The sequence below is a fragment of the Rhinichthys klamathensis genome, unplaced genomic scaffold (assembly GCF_029890125.1).
Source record: "Rhinichthys klamathensis goyatoka isolate OS25496 unplaced genomic scaffold, OSU_Roscu_1.1 h1tg000191l_1, whole genome shotgun sequence".
Classification (NCBI taxonomy): domain Eukaryota; kingdom Metazoa; phylum Chordata; class Actinopteri; order Cypriniformes; family Leuciscidae; genus Rhinichthys; species Rhinichthys klamathensis.
In genome coordinates this window covers 9,505,139-9,522,353 of record NW_026606717.1, presented here as the reverse complement: position 1 = coordinate 9,522,353, position 17,215 = coordinate 9,505,139, and the positions used below count along the sequence as shown (strand labels likewise).

The 17,215-nt window shown below is 39.3% G+C and overlaps 1 long non-coding RNA gene across 1 annotated transcript; it reads left to right on the top strand.

The window, feature by feature from the left end:
• Nucleotides 1–4,454: 4,454 nt before the first annotated feature.
• On the top strand, nt 4,455–5,928 carry LOC130095556 (uncharacterized). The gene is made up of 3 exons (XR_008808127.1): nt 4,455–4,617; nt 4,690–4,816; nt 5,299–5,928. It is a non-coding gene; the product is annotated as an uncharacterized LOC130095556 (long non-coding RNA).
• The last annotated feature ends 11,287 nt before the right edge of the window (nt 5,929–17,215 follow it).

Here is a 17,215-nt window from a genome sequence, read left to right as displayed (position 1 = left end):
GTGTCTGATATGTCTGTAATTCGCTCAATCTAACGGAGCCGAATTCCGATAGCAGAATGAAGTAAGGTGCATTATTTTACACATTTCATATTTCAGGAGCCGAACGCTCAAATACAATCTCCTCACGAGTCAGTCATGTGGGAATCCCCCCACAGGACAAAGAGATCTGTGTCCGCTCCAAATCATTAAAATTCCCTATGCGTAATTTGAGCTAATTAAGGCACATCTCAATGTGGCTACATTAGCTAACACCCAATACACAGCTGTGATTTTGTGTTTTTTCCTGGATGTACCAATAGGATTGCATATCTCAAAGTCATCCACATAGAGATTGAGAGCATTGGTAAGATCACTTCCTGAGAACAGCTCATTGGTTTTGTAAAAGGTGCCGTCATGAAATGACTTGTACACATTTCTCTGAGCTTCTGCCTCACTCAAGATCAGGTCCTGTATATCTTTCTTGCTAAAAACCGGAAGTAATGACTTTAGAATGGGGACATACTGGAAGCTGCTCTCTCTACTAAGAACATACTCAATCGGTTCAACGACAGAAAAGTGTTCATTAAAGTATTTTCTTCTTTTAAAGGCAGAGGAAAGAGGCCCACCATCACAGAGGGAAGAACTAATAGGGTTAGCCCCACAAATGTCGTTCACCATTTCAGATACAATGGCTTCATCAATTTCACAGTTGTGCCCCTTCAAGCAAGACTGTAAAATGTCTTTCATGATGGGAGCAGAGGCTGAATGAGAAATAAAATGCAGCTCCTCTACAAGCTCATCAATGCATTGGTTGGGTACATGAAAGGAACTCTCTAATTTCAACATTAAATGAGCCAAGCTTCTTTCAATCAACTTTGGCAGTACTCTTAAATCATCATCTCTAAGCTCATCAATATCAGACTGCTCACCCTCCTGATTTACTCCATCACTGCACTGATCTGCTTGTGAAGGGTTTTCATACCTCTTTATCACATCGTCTTTGAACTCATCTAATGAGTGGGGAGTATGCTTGCGATTTTTATGCGAAGCAAAGGTTCCACAGATATTAGTTTTGAAATTGCAATTTTTGAAAACATAGATGACAGTTTCTTGCTTTTTCAAATGTTGACGAAGGTGTTCAAAATACTCTTTTTCGGTGGAGAATGTGCCTACATTACAGACCTGGCAACAGAAACTGAGTATTTCAGAGGTTCTTACTCTTGAGTGAGTTGAGTGTTTCCTTGATATATGTGATTTTAGGCTACCCCATGATTTAAATGAACAAAAACAATCCATGTAAGGACATGGCAGAAGTTGCCCACCGCGGATATGACGTAACCTATAATGTTTCAACAACTCGTCTTTAGTAGGGGTCGCAAATGTACAGATTTTGCAAGGCCAATCCATATTTGATGTTTCTGTCTCACTCCATGCTTCTTTACACTGACCACGTCTCAACTTGAACCCCTTGGTCCACGACACCAGGATACCAGGAGAAGATGAAGGCAAGTTGTTTGTCCTTGCAAGGCCCACGGCAAAGGGACTGAAGACCTAAGTAGGGAGATAAATTAAGTAAAATGATTCAAGGAGGTGTGTGTGTGAACACAACTGATTTATTTACTGTATAAATATATACATATAAGTATATATATATCTGAATTACAAAAGGAAAGTGTTAATGTTTCTGTCTCACCCCGTACTTCTTCACGGCTTTCTTTAGGAGGCTGATCACATCTCAACTTGAACCACGACACCAGAATACTGGATCACGGCAGAAAGCCACTCCTGCGCACACACGGACACGCACGCGCACACACACACACACACACACGCGCGCACGCACGCACACACACAATATTCAATTTCACTTATGAGTCTTCAATAGTGACTAAACAAGTTTCACCTGTGTCATCATCACTAATTGTAGATGGACTCTGACCGCTCATCATCTCAGGGGAAGGAAAAAGTTAAATTTTTTGTGATGGGGGCCAATTTTAAAGCAAGCCTTGTCATGCTGGTAATAAGATAAATTATAACACGAAAATGTCAGGGACATTTTAAGGGTTGCTCGTGGAGGATGGATATTTTAGTGCAAACAAAACACTTATTCATCAAGAATTCACAATCTGCATTTTAAATAACACAACTGAAATTACTGACTTTTATAAGGAATTATGTATATTTTTAAACAGCTTTCCAATCACTATTTATATTTTTAGCACCATTTTTAAATTGTAATATATTTTTCTTTTAAACATACATGTAACATTCATCTTTTAATACATTTTCCTTTCAAAACATTAAAATGAACTGTATTACCATTACTGTCCTTTCTAATACAACGTAAAGCATCAATTTTCTTAAAAATTATTTATCACATTAACTGTCTTAACATGAATATTAACTTATTACCCTTATAAATGAAATATGGTTCTTCCATAAATTCTCAACAGACAATGGAGAGCAGGCTTTTTTGTGTTTCTGTTGAAAACAAGCACTGAGGCCCGGGGAGAGAGCAGCTGCTCGCTAACAGCAGAAAACAGGAGACAGACGCTGGTCATTTTTATTTCATTTGTATAACGTTACATTTTATTCATAAACATTAAAAAAACACTCTTTTGTGGTAAAATACGAGAAAAAGGTAAAAAAAATGATATTCCAAAATTTTTAAACCGAAAAAAGGAAATTTGGAAAAAAGAAATAAAACGAAATTTAGGAAAAAATAAAACGTAATTCTTAGGGCCCTACATAAATCCGACTGGTTTTGAGCAAAGTATCTGAACAAATAGTGTAGCTACTCAATCAGTGACAGGCTACAGCTACTAGCTAACTTTACCTCGGCACCATAGACAGTAAAAGAAAGCTTGGCACACAGACTGTAGGCCTACTGCAGGCCCTTGCACAGAGTCCGACATTTTCGTAACCTATACGTTTTTTCGGATTCGTAATTCGGTGGCTCTGAATTGTCAAAACACCACTCAAACACCATTCAAACTGCTATCTACAGATACGAAATACGTAGAAAATCTAACCCGATCCAATTTTTTTTTTTTTTACGAGGGACTAAAGTTTCGGCGGTAGGTGCAAGTGTGATTGACATAACGTCGTATTTATTTTTTAACGTGCAAAAATTTCAGCCGCGAATTTCGGACTCAGTGTGCAAGGGCCTTTAAGGACTTCCAGATTTCGGTATTCGGTTACAGTAGGCTATCATCACAAACAGAATCCTGAGCGATTGCAAATATGTGTACTAATTAAGCATAAAATTACTTACCATTCACCACGCGCTTCAATGCGTTTCAGCTGTAGTCACTCGTCTGGCCTTGAACATGCGCGCACATGCGGGTGAAACTGTGGGCCGTTTACACGTCATCAAATTGTATTTTACATTAACAGAACTTAAATTTAAATTATTTTGTATTAACTGAAAATGTTAAACTCTGACAACTCATGATTGTATATTTAATCAATAGGCACAATTTGTGTGTCATCCAAGCTCAATAAGATAAAAATTACAAGTAAAAACTGTAACAGGATCTCAGAACTTGATTTTTTATATCACAACAATATATATATATTTAAGTAATGACTAAAGGTCCTCTGAATTAGTTTTTAGAGTGTAGAATTAGTTAGCTAGCTAGTCTTCGTGTGTGTGTGTGTGTGTGTGTGTGTGTGTGGAAAGTTGCAGTAGGTAGGAAGTTAGGTAGCAGCAGAATTAGCTAGCCAAATTAGCTAGCTAGCTAGTCTTCCTTGGGTCCGTGTGTGTGTTTGTGTGTGTGTGTGTGTGTGTGTGTGTGCGTGCGTTTCTGTGTGTGTGTCTGTGTGTAAAATTAGATAGAAAGTTAGGTAGCAGCAGAAAGTAAGGTAGAACAGTTAGCCAATGTGTATTAGCATGTAGATACAATGGGTTATCCCACCGGTCACTATTGTTGCCGGTGACATGTTTGTGAGTTCTATGACCACAGACATCCCAAGTCTCCCGGAAGTTCCGGGAGTCTCCCGCATATTGATAGCTTCTCCCTGATTCCCGCGAATTAGTTCAAATCTCCCGGAATCTAGAGCGCGCATGCGAGACAGAACATACTGCGCGCATAACATGCATAGCGCACACACGGCAGAGAGGGAGAGACCTTGCGAGTGTGTAATAAAAAAAAATGTGTGTGTGCTTGTAATATTTGAGAGAGAAAAAGTTTTATAGTTAAACATGTTTCATAAAATATATATTTTATATAAAATATACTTCATAAATCATTTGCATAAACTTAATATAACCTTAAGTCTGTGCTTCCAAGCTTCAAATTTTTATGACAATTTTTTGACACTGGCATTTTTGTCCACTATGGACCTATGTGTGACTTTTTTTAACTGATACACAAGGGTTAATGTTCTATACTCAGTCTCTTGTTTGAACCAACGACTTTTATTAATCTTTATGAACACAAGTTTGTTTTTTTGTACACTTACTTGTTTTCTGGATTTACTCTAATATGCAGTGCTGTTGTCCTGCATTCTTCTGTGCGAATCCTACCAATGCTACAGCAGATGTGCAAAGGATTGGAGCTCTATGGCCTCCATGAAATGTTGAAACAAAATCAGTCTTTATTTCAGCCTTTATTTGTTCCTGGCCATTTTACAAAAGTAAGTGTTGTTACTTGCGTTTTTATCATAATGGCGTTTGAGTTGTGGCTAATAAAAGGTTGTTCTTTGCAGCCTGATACGGATTTTCTCACGATGGCCCTGTCACCCATTTTAAGTGAGGTGGGTTCAGTAAAAAGGCAGAGGGAATCAAGAATTGTGAACTACTTGCAGGACTTCATTCAAAGCCTTTAAGACGAAGGTAACATTTTTGAATACTTTGAATACTAATACAAGTAAAGGTGCAGATACAGTTCTACCAGAAAGACTCGGGAGAATAAATACTGTAACAATAAATACATTTATTGATAGCCCAGCAAGCAATAAAGTTCTTTGGCGTAGGCCCCGTCCATAGCTCGCAATCCGAGGGTCCGGACTCTGCATTTCCTGCCTGAAGACGAAGGCAGGGGCGCAGCCGACCCCCTGTGAGGTATAGGAAGGGACCATCCTGGTGGTGGTGGGGAGGATGGAGGGGAAGGGACCATCCTGGTGGTGGTGGGGAGGATGGAGGTGAATGAAAGCGTCAGCATCTGCGAACTCAGACATGTGTAAGTACTGGTCTTTTATACCGCAAGTATTAGACACGATTGGATAGATGAGAAGGTAATAAGTGACGTAGCAATTGAGTCTTCCTGGCAGAACTTAACGCTAAAGCTTCCATTTTTGATTTTTGTATTCTTGCAGAAGAAGGGAGCAGTGGTAACAAGAGCAGAGGAGAGGATGACAATGAACAGGTAGATGAAACGGAGGACTGCACTAAAGGAGACGCAGAACAAGACCAGATCATCGTCAGCAGCTTCATGCAGTGGCTTACTGGTCAGGAACATGTTCCCATTACTTCTGCACAAAGAGAATTTTTTTTAAATATACATAGAATTTGATCATGACTGTCAGCTACGATATGGTGAGCACAATTTATGCTACCCTCTTGTAAATGCATGTTCCTGTACTGTGACCTTGCCTACACAACCCCTAGGGACTTACACAGAGTTCCTTGACATTATGAGGCAGGCTGTGAGCAATAGCAGAGAATTTGGTCGTTCATGAGATGGATTCCTAATATAGAGTTTACTCCCTGTACTGTGTTCTCTCTGTTACTGGTTTAGTGTAGTATTTTAAAAGGATAGGGATGCAGTAGCTTTTGGATATTTAAATTTAGTTTATTTTTTTATTTAGTTTTGTTTATCATTGACATGTATTGCAAAACATGCAGCAAAGACTGCTGCAAAATTGTTCCAAGACTCAATTCAGAAATGAAAATGATGTACATCAATATACAGTAAGCTTCAATGCAAAATAAAGCCGCTATGCAGTTCTGTCTTTATGCATGCTTTGTGTTTTTTGGTTACAACTTATTTGTTGAAACAAACTCCCGACAAAGCAAATACAGTTCTTTGACAGGGATATTAGGACCAGTTGAATTCAGCAGGTGTTCGAGAGCCCTCAACCCATCTGAACACAAAGGGGATTCAAATTCAGGAACAACAACTCCGAAATCTTCACCGGCAACATAAGAAGCTGCTATGTCCCAGTCTAGATCTGGCTCTTCCATGTCCTGAAGGTATAGCAGTTAAATACATAGTCAAAAATCCAGTTAGAGTAATACATAAACAGGGTCACCATACCTCGTATCTCTCCGATTGGTCAATATTTGTGTGCATCATTCCAATCTGCCACAGTTGCTCTGGACTTCGATTGCCCTCTGAGGAGAGTGGATGATGATTCCAGGCTTCTGAAAATGTGTCCAAGTCTGCCTGAAGTCTTTTGAGAAAAGTGTAGTGCACACTGAAAAGGTCCTCGACCACTGATAAGTCAAGCAATTAGGGATGCGCGGTATACCGGTACTGCAAAAATACCGGTATATATTATATTTCAAATGGTACAATATCATAATTTTGCTCAATTCGGTATTTGATGCACTGCAGTTTCGAAGTTCACCGCTAGGCGGCAGTGCGCTACCCAAACACACGCGGGTCACTTGAAACCGGCAAAAAGTGACAACGGAGAAACAAGATGGACCGAACTGATCAAGCTAATTCTACACGCCCGCAATTAATCAATAAAGAAGGCAGTAGGAGTGAAATATGGCATTACTTTGCCTACAGAGGTAATGAAAAAGGTGAAGCTACAGACTTGAATGCACCACTATGCAAACGCTGTTTGAAATCATGTGTCGCAACGGGAGGCAACACTTCAAATCTGGCTAAGCATTTGTCTCTAGCTCATCCTGACTTATTCAAGGAGTTCAGAGATCGACAGGTGAGTCCATCATTCAACTGATTTAATTTAGACTTTTATTCACAACACTGATCAGCGCACATAGCCTACATAACTGCTTATCAATGAAATAAGATACGGTAAACACGAAAGCTCAAATGTTCTTGCATGACACGCTAGAACAAATGAATGAAGTTTAGGTCTCATAATTTTTGCACTTTCAAACAATAATATATTAATTGAATTTGAATGAATAAAGAGATTAGTATCAATTTTAGTATTAGTGATAGTAAAATAAATGGCATATTACTGCCGCTGTGGCGACCCCTAGAGGAATCAGCCAAAAGAGAGAGAGAGTAATAGTGTAATATGAATATTACTAATAAAAATGTTAGAATAATACTTTACAATTAAGCTACATTTGTAAACATTCATTAGGTAACCTGACCTAACAGTATTATAACATTTATTAATCTAGATGAATCAGTAATTATTATTTAAATATACTAATACTAGTTTAGCATGTTAACATTACTTTATGGAATGCATTAAACTAATTTGAACCCATACACAAACCAAACAGTAAGCAAACCAAGATGAATAAATGCTATATGTTAATAATTCTCTGTTGATGCATGACAGCTAATGGTGTAGCAGTTCCGCATCACAATCCGTACACGAAAACTCGCTTCCGGGCACGTAAAACGTCAGTGCGATCCTTACCGGATTAGACCAATGAACTTTTGATGTGTCATTTACTGGGGGAGGGTCTTATCTTCGTTTCTTAGCTTTGATTGGTTTATTTTTGGCCTATGAAATGCTCATAAATGGTGATTTGCTTGAGGCTGTGCTGGGTGGGGAACTATGTTACGCGTCACAAGATTCCATACAGTCATTGTTGGGAGCGTAACATGAAACCGTACAACGGGGCATCATGATTGCCTCATCGTGCAGGGTGTCTTATAGTAGTTAGATTTCATTATGACACAATTTACTTCACATTTGACTCTTTGGTTGACTTTAAAGTCCTTACATCGCTGATCTGCAAAATATTGTTCATAACGAAAAATGGCGCGTTCAGTCACCGCAGGTCGTTTCCAAGACCTCGTGAACATAGTTTTTAAACCGCCGTTTAAAATGGGGTTTTATTAACCTTATAACACACATTTTAGGTTAAAAATGTTCAACACCAATAACCATTACATTTAACTTCAATACTATAGACCACATGACCAAAACTTCATTCATTTCATTTGCTGACTCTTTTCCCTCCTTCACCGGAGTCTGCGCGAGATCCCTGCCCACCGCCATTTTTAAATATCACTTGGGTGTCATTGTACTTTCCGCTGAAATGTCGTCTTCAAAGGGCGTGGACTTCGACAATGCGTGAAGAAGATCAAAGATGACAAAACACAGTTTCCAAAGGTATATATAACTTCATTTGACCTGGAAGTGATTCATTGTACATTTGATTCAAAGGGTCACTGTACGGATTCATGTTACGGAAGCGGCGCTGTACGGATTGTGATGCGGAACTGCTACATGTAATTAAAATTTTCCTTGTTGCGACACCCACAGAAAGGAACAAAAAAAGCTGCTTCAGCTTCAGGTAGCCAGCCTACTATTTCAGAAGTGCTAGCAACAACAAGGAAATATGAAAGCCACTCCGAAGAAGCAAAACGACTTAACAGAGCTGTTGCAGAGTTTATTTGCATGGACCAAATTCCCATTTCTATTGTTGATAAAACCGGGTTCAGAAACCTTGTGGAACAGCTTGACAGAAGATATGAGATGCCAAGGAGAAAATGCTTTTCTGAGAAAGAGATTCCCGCTTTGTACAATGAAACAAGGTCTGTGCTTGAATCAAAACTGTCCAACCAGCCTTACTTTGCTTGTACTACAGACATTTGGACGAGTCGAACAGTAGACGCATATATGGCTGTTACAATTCAGTTCATTAGTGACTCTTGGGAAATGCAGTCCTGGTGTCTGGGATGTGCTGCAATGCTTTCAGATCACACAGGAGAGAACATCAGGGAGGTCCTTGAAGAAACAATAACTCAAACATGGAAACTGGATATGACACACCTGAGTGGAATCACAACAGATAATGCATCCTCAAACATCAAAGCATTTAAGGGGAATTCTTACCACTGGGTTCCTTGCTTTGGCCACAACCTACATCTGGCAGTGAACAAGGCTACAAGTCTGGACCGTGTGGCATCGTGTGCATTTTCTAGATCGAACAAAATGACAAGGCTTTTAAAAGAAAAGCAACAGCTCTTTCACCTCCCAGACCACAAGCTGGTTCACGATGAACCTACCCGCTGGGGTTCTACATTTGATATGGTGGACCGTTTCTGTGAACAGCAACAAGCCATCTGTGCTGCTTTAGCAGAAAACAGAAATAAGTGGTGCCTAATGCCTTCTGACACAGACATCACCACAATGGAGACAGTGCGAGAGGTCCTGGGCCCACTAAGTGCCTTTACTGATGCCCTGTGTGGAGAAAAAGAGACAACACTTTCTTCTGTCATCCCTGTGATGTGGAAGATACTTTCACATGTACAGGACAGTGATACAGACTCTGTGCTAACCTGCAACATGAAAACAGAGATCAGGAAAGATCTGGAAATGAGATACAGCAATGAGAATTTACAAATACTTCTTAATTCAGCCACCTTCTTTGATCCTAGATTTAAGAACACATTTGTAATTAAGGAGAAGGAAGTGACAGAAGTACTACTGCAAAAAGCTGCCACAGCTGATCTCTCTAATATACAATCAGGGATGGAGTCAACTCAGGCAGAGCAGGAAGAACAAACTGCTGCCAAAAAACAAAAACAAGACTTGGGTAGCCTCCTGTCTTCTATTGTATCAGAGAAAAAAAGAAAACAGGTGGGAAATGGAGATGAATGTCAAGCCAGGAGAGAATCTCTAGAGCAGTGATTCCCAACCTTTTTTTGTCTGAGACCCCCTTTTTCCCAAGAAAATATTTAAGGGCCCCCTTTCACATTTAATGATATTATCGCTCTTGTAAGCTTGCAGCAAGGATGACAAAATATGCTGTTTTCAAACGAACAGTGTGTTTACTATAACCAGATATGTTTATGCACAAATAATAACCTATAATATTGAAAATACAATAACAAAAACATCAGTAGGCCCTTTGTAATTTAAAAAAATAGCCTAGGAGAAGCCTATTGGCCCTATTTGAAATGCAAAAACAAATATTCACACTGGTGTGTAGGTAAAAAAAAGAAAGAATATAGGCTATTACTAAATGCCTGCTGTCTGGGGCCTCAATACTTGCAAGTTATTTATGAGGCTTTATCAATGTGAGGCTTTATTTTTTAAGTTTTTGGCGCTTTAGCGAGCGATAATAAACTTGCGTTTATTAACAGAATAATGCGTCTTTCGGAAGAACATTGTAGCCGGAACTACTTCTCTCTGTGTACGTCTATGACGAGTCACGCAGGTACTGGGCTACTCCGCAGCGGCAGCGATCCGAACCAGTGTAAAATAGTCCAATGTAAACACTTATTATAGGTGTACCATAGTGGTTCAGGATAAGACAAAAACACGGATTGATGGATTCATGATAAACTCGCTCATTAAATACATTTTGAACAGAAAAAAGTTAAGGACTTTTATTTAATGCTCATTGCTCAAAACTTTTCAAAATATGACGCGACCCCCCACGGAGCTCGCTGAGGCCCCCTTGTGGGCCGCGACCCCCCTGTTGGGAACCGATGCTCTAGAGAACCCAGCTGACAGACTGAACAAAGAACTCCAAATGTACAAGTCCATGGAAGAGACCAATGCCACAGAAAACCCACTTTCTTGGTGGAAAAGGCATGAATCAAGCCTCCACATCCTTTCAATGTATGCCAAATACTACCTTTGCATTCCAGCATCAAGCTCAGCCTCTGAGAGAGTTTTCAGTACCTCTGGCCTCATCTGTAGCCCACTAAGATCCAGACTATCAAGTGACAATATTGACACATTAGTTTTCCTGTCCAAAAATCTGCAGCTGTCAAAGGAGCTGTCAAAAAAATAAATATGTGACGATATGAACACATTTTTTTTTCTTTCTGCAAAATCAAAATTGAACCTATGTTCCCTCTAGTTTTTTTTGGTTTGTTACATTGATACGTTTTTGTTTTTTTGCACCATGTGATAAAGAGTAAATCAAAATTTAACCTACTGTATGTTTCCAGGCTGTAGGTTTTTTTGATACTTTTGGTTTGTACATTTGGTGCAGCAGAGTTTCAAGCAGTGTTTTTTTAATAAAATTGTTTCAATTCATTTAACTTTTGAGGCTGGTTATTGGTCACCTGTGGTATTGATTTAGATACCGAGGTATTAGATTCTGGTATCGTACCGAAGCCAAAATTGTGGTATCGAGCCACCCCTACAAGCAATCCCTCTGCCTCTAGGGAGTGCAGTGTGTCTGAGTACTTGTTAGTCACCATGGTTCTGACATCACGCCAGAGGTGCTCAATCCTATTAGAAATAAACAAAAACAATAAATAATAGTAATTATAGTAATAATAATTAATAATTAAAACAAATAATAATTAGGTTTAAAAACAATGCAGTGAAAGGCATTTGAGATCAATTACAAATAAAATGTAAAATTTTTTGTTACATAGAAGTGATATTGAAAAGCTACCTACAGATTATTGAAGTTACGAAATATTAAGTCTTTTCATTTTAGAAATTTCAGACAGATGCAGTTTACCTTTGATTATGGAAACTTTTCCCGGATATGAAACTTCCTCGGTCAGTGCCTCTTGAAGAAAACATGAACCTGGCTATCTGTACATTCTCCACTCCTTGGTCTCCACTGACCCTGATTTATTTTTATTTTTTTAAATATTACAATACATATCCAGACATAAAATTCAAATGCTTTTTCTTTACTATACTCACCTAGATGGTAAGCCAAATCTTTGGACTGCTTCTGAGAAGAAGTGGTATGCTGCCGATGCCCGGTTGTTACTTGCTGCATTCAAGTACATGACCTGCAAATACAAAATGCAACAATAAGTAAATATAGGTAGGAGAAAATATAACATACATTGGAAATGAATGTATTACATGGTTTATTTTCAATAAACAAGAATGTGTTTTTTTTTTCATAGAAATCATAGTGACTGGAACGATCTTGATACCAGATGACAAGTAACACTATAAATCAAATGCAAACATGGTGAAACCTTTATATATATATATACACGTATATCAACACAGACTATAAACATACCTTCCTGGAATAACCATCCACACCACCAAATATTACAATGTTGTATCTATTTACAAGATAAAAAAGGGGTTTTAAAAATATGTTCTTAAAATTATACACACACACACACAATATATATATATAACTTACCGTATCAATTTGTGATTTGTGTCTATGTGCACAAGAGAAAGTCCTCGAACTGAGTACGTTCTTCGCACCACACATCCCAACCTGGCCAATCTAGATAGGATTCCAATTGAATCAACGCGGTAGCCTGACTTCGTCATACTCATATTCTAGTCAGAATGTGAGTCTGATACTGCTCCATAGGGCTTTGATTATGAGGCGTGTCTTAACCGAACCAGGAAAAAAAAAAAACTGCACTCAATTGGATAACCTACAACCAATCAGAGCAACGCAGTAAGTGTTTTTTTTTATGAGCTATGCAAATTGTCAACAGAACGCAACTACACGCACGCTGGAAGAAGTAGTAAAATAATGAGTGTTGCTTCTTTTACTTGGTCCTCCATGAGTGCGACCAAAGGAGAAACCACAATGACCACAGGGCTTTCATTGCATCCCATCTTCTTAGTGACCATCGGAGCCAGCTGATAAAATAAACTTTTGCCGAATCCCGTAGGAAGGACGGCAAACACATCTTTCCGATCGACAAATGCCTTGATTGCAGTTCTCTGTTCGTCTTTTAAAATTAATGCGCTGTCGATTTCTTTTACAACAGACGCGATAGCGGAATCTATACATCTCAATTCTCCAGCTGCAGTCATCTTTGAGGGAAACCAGTTCAACCCAAGCGCTCTTTGATAACGTGATGATTACGTAACTGCAGATCATCTGTCCATCATCGTATAAAGCCCGCCCTGGCAATTTGATTGGCCCGACTAATTCTGAACCGATCATAATTACTCCTCAATGGATCTTCTGTAACCAGCAACAGGCAGACCATCCTTAATGGCTCTCACAAGGTTATCCAACTCCTCATCAGTGATGCAGCTATACAACCCTGAGATCGAAAGACCAAAATCGTTCATCCTTCTAAAGATGGTTCTTGTCAAGTCAAGTCAAGTCATCTTCATTTATATAGCGCTTTTAACAATGGAGATTGTTTCAGAGCAGCTTTACAGAGATAAACATACAATTTACGGTAACAGAGATTGTTTTGGCTTTTTAGCGATTTTGAATAATGTTATTTCCGGCTAAAGTTGGTTTTGATTGATTCACTTCCAGCAAAATGATCATTTGTTATTACATTAGGGGCCACTAAGACGACGGCGTTCTCTCTAAACAGACTTTAAACGCGAACCTGTGACCTGATGGCGTTCACATGCGCATTAAAAATTGATTCTATAGTTATATTCGTTTGAATATGTGTGCGCAGGTTTGTAATTTCCCTACAAACCATGCCTAAACAAACTACTTGTCTTGCCTATAAATTTGATACAGAATTTTATTTTATCACTTCGGGGTACGCGAACCGGATTTTCAACAACGCTTTATCTGTAGAGTGGGAAAGGGATCCTCCATAGGGAGAGGATAGTTGACACTTCAGCACTGCATTGTCATCGGGTCCAGGCGAATCTCCTTCGTCAGATCTGGATACGGCCTGGATCCGGCAGGCTGCAGGAAAACCTCGGGATAAACAAAGACACTAAAGTTAGCGTAGATGCCATTCTTCTTATGATGTAACGAGTACATCTGGATTTAAGGGAAGTGTTCCCAGTTCCGGCTGACCTAATCTATGTGTGGCAGAGCGGGTTAGACCCGGCCTTGTTATTTGTGGCTGTCACATGAGTGATAGATGTGGCAGCCTATCGGCCACTGTCCCTGGCCTATTTAAAGACTGTTTATGCCACCTGGTCATGCGTCATTGTTAGCTCCGCCCCTTGTTGCAGGCGCGCCGCCATTCAATGCTGGCCGCGTTTGGTTGGCAGCGCCGCAGTGATGTGCAGGCTGTTCCGTTCCCCCAGGTAGGCTATAGGTAAATGTTTGTAATGTAGACTTGTGCAGCTTGCGGTAACCTACGTGCTCTTCCTTCCAGTTGGGTTGTTTTTATGTGTACGCTGCTGTGAGCAACCATACGCTTATACAATTCCGTGATGATCAACTGGTATGTAAAGTTATTCTTTTAAAGTTTCAACTACTATTTAACTGAGCTAATCAACTGATGTCTGATGTTTTTAGCAGGATATTGATTCCTTTGAAGATGCTCCGTCTTAATGTGGACGTTGGGCTGATCGTTTTCTGCATAAAATCCATTTAGACTGCGCTGCTGTCTTGCTGCTGTGTTATTGTTTTGTTGTATGTCTTCACCGCTACAACCATCGATCTGTTCACCGCTGCAGGTGCCGAAGTTGTGTATGTGGGCTCGCCCTTCAGTCATCTTATCATTGGCTGCCTGTGTGTTAAGTTGTATGTTTCTTTATTTTTGTTTTTGGTTAGATTGGATGTTGATTTATTGGGCAATGTGTTAAGCTGCAACTTTGTTGCCCTGTGATTTTTGTGAACTTGTTTTGTCTACAAGTTAGTGCTCCCTTTGTGGTGAGTGTTTGGTACCACCAACCACTCCGAATTTTGTTACTAGTTGTGTCTAGTAGCATTTGTTTAGTGTATTCATTAATCTTGTTTTTGTTTATTTTAGGCTGATGGACCCCGGGTTGGGAGGCTAGCTTTTCTTGCCTTCTGGTGGTGGTACTTCAAGCACTGAGTGTGGTTTGCCGCTTGTAACCACTTATACCTCACTGGGCGTGTGTGTGTGCGCGTGTGGCTTTTGAATTAGATACTTAGCTAGCCTCCTCCACTCCGGGTGAGCCTCAGCCATCTTAATAATTATTTATTGTATTTTATTTTCTTGTTTATCGTGTGTGTGGATGAACAGTGTGGTACGAGTCATGTGTGTGTGTGTGACATCCTGCCTTACAGTGACCAGAAAGTTTTACCTATTGATGTGAACTTAATAAATTAACTTTTGTACTGATATCCACGTCTCTTTGCCCTCCATGGTAACGAACCTGTGGCGTAGTCAGCTTGTTATTTATTTACCACTATACGATTTGGTACTTGTGAACCGTTTACCACCCACCGCAACGCTACATATGCAGCCTAACATTGAATTATCGAAGTCTATAATGTATTATGTGTATGCTAGGTCAAAGAGATGTGTTTTTAGTCTAGCTTTGAACTGACAGAGTGTGTCTGCTTCCCGGACAATGGTAGGAAGACTGTTCCAAAGTTTTGGTGCTAAATAGGAAAAGGATCTACCGCCAGCAGTCGATTTTGATATTCTAGGTATTATCAACTGGCCGGAATTTTGAGATCGCAATAGACGTGAAGGACTATAATGCTTTAAAAGCTCGCTCAAGTACTGCGGAGCTAAACCATTTAGTGCTTTGTAAGTAATCAACAATATTTTAAAATTTATACGATGTTTAATAGGCAGCCAATGCAGTGTTGACAGAACCGGGCTAATATGGTCATATTTCCTGGTTCTGGTAAGAATTCGAGCTGCTGCGTTTTGAACTAGCTGTAGTTTATTTATTAAGCGTGCAGGGCAACCACCCAGTAGAGCATTACAATAATCTAGCCTTGATGTCATGAACGCATGAACTAATTGTTCTGCATTTGTTAATGAGAGCATATGGCGTAATTTAGATATGTTTTTAAGATGGAAAAATGCGGTTTTACAGATACTAGACACGTGACTTTCACATGAGAGATTGGTATCAAAGAGCACACCCAGGTTCCTAACCGACGACGAAGACTTAACAGAGCAGCCATCAAGTGTTAGACAGTATTCTAGGTTATTACGTGTGGAAGTTTTTTGTCCAATAATTAGAATCTCTGTTTTTTCAGAATTTAGTAGTAGGAAATTACTAGTCATCCAATTTTTTATATCGGCTATGGATTCCGTTAATTTTGTGAATTGGTAAGTTTCGTCGGGGCGTGAAGAAATATAGAGCTGAGTATCATCAGCATAACAGTGAAAACTAATTCCATGTTCCCTAATGATATCTCCTAAGGGTAGCATGTACAGAGTGAACAGCAACGGTCCTAGTACTGAGCCTTGTGGTACGCCATACTGAACTTGTGATCGAAAAGACATATCTTCATTTATTGCTACAAACTGATAACGGTCAGATAAGTATGATTTAAACCATGCTAGTGCAACTCCACTAATGCCAACATAATTTTCGAGTCTATTTAAAAGAATGTTGTGGTCAATAGTATCAAATGCAGCACTAAGATCGAGTAACACTAATAGAGAGATACAACCACGATCGGATGATAAGAGCAAATCATTTGTGACTCTGATGAGAGCTGTCTCGGTACTATGGTACGGTCTGAATCCTGACTGAAAATCCTCGCAGATATCATTTCTTTCTAGAAAGGAACACAGTTGTGAGGATACTGCTTTTTCTAATATCTTTGATAGAAAAGGCAGATTCGAGATCGGCCTGTAATCGACTAATTTTGTATGATCAAGTTGCGGTTTTTTAACAAGCGGTTTTATCATAGCCAGCTTAAAGGTTTTTGGTACGTATCCTAGAGACAAAGACGAATTAATGATAGTAAGAAGAGGATCTATGACCTCTGGAAGCATCTCTTTCAGTAGTTTAGTCGGTATAGGGTCTAACATACATGTTGTCGATTTAGATGATTTAACAAGTTTAGAAAATTCGTCCTCTCCTATGGCAACAAATGAATCAAATTTTTCCTCATGGAGACTACAATGCACTGTCTGATGCGATACTGTGGTAGACGGTTGCATAGTTATAATTTTGTCCCTAATATTATCGATCTTATAAGAGAAGAAGTTCATAAAGTCATTACTGCTGTGTTGCTTGGACACTTCTGAGCTTGAAGCTTTCTTTTTCGTTAGTTTAGCTACTGTTTCAAATAAATACCTAGGATTATGTTTATTTTCTTCTAATAGGGTTGAAAAATAAGCAGTTCTAGCAGCTTTTAAAGCCTCTCTGTAAGCAATCGAGCTCTCTTTCCATGAAATCCGAAATACCTCTAGTTTAGTTTTCTTCCAGTTGCGCTCCATTTTTCTGGCTGCTCTCTTAAGGGCCTGGGTGTGCTCGTTGTACCACGGAGTTGGACTATTTTCTTTAATCTTCT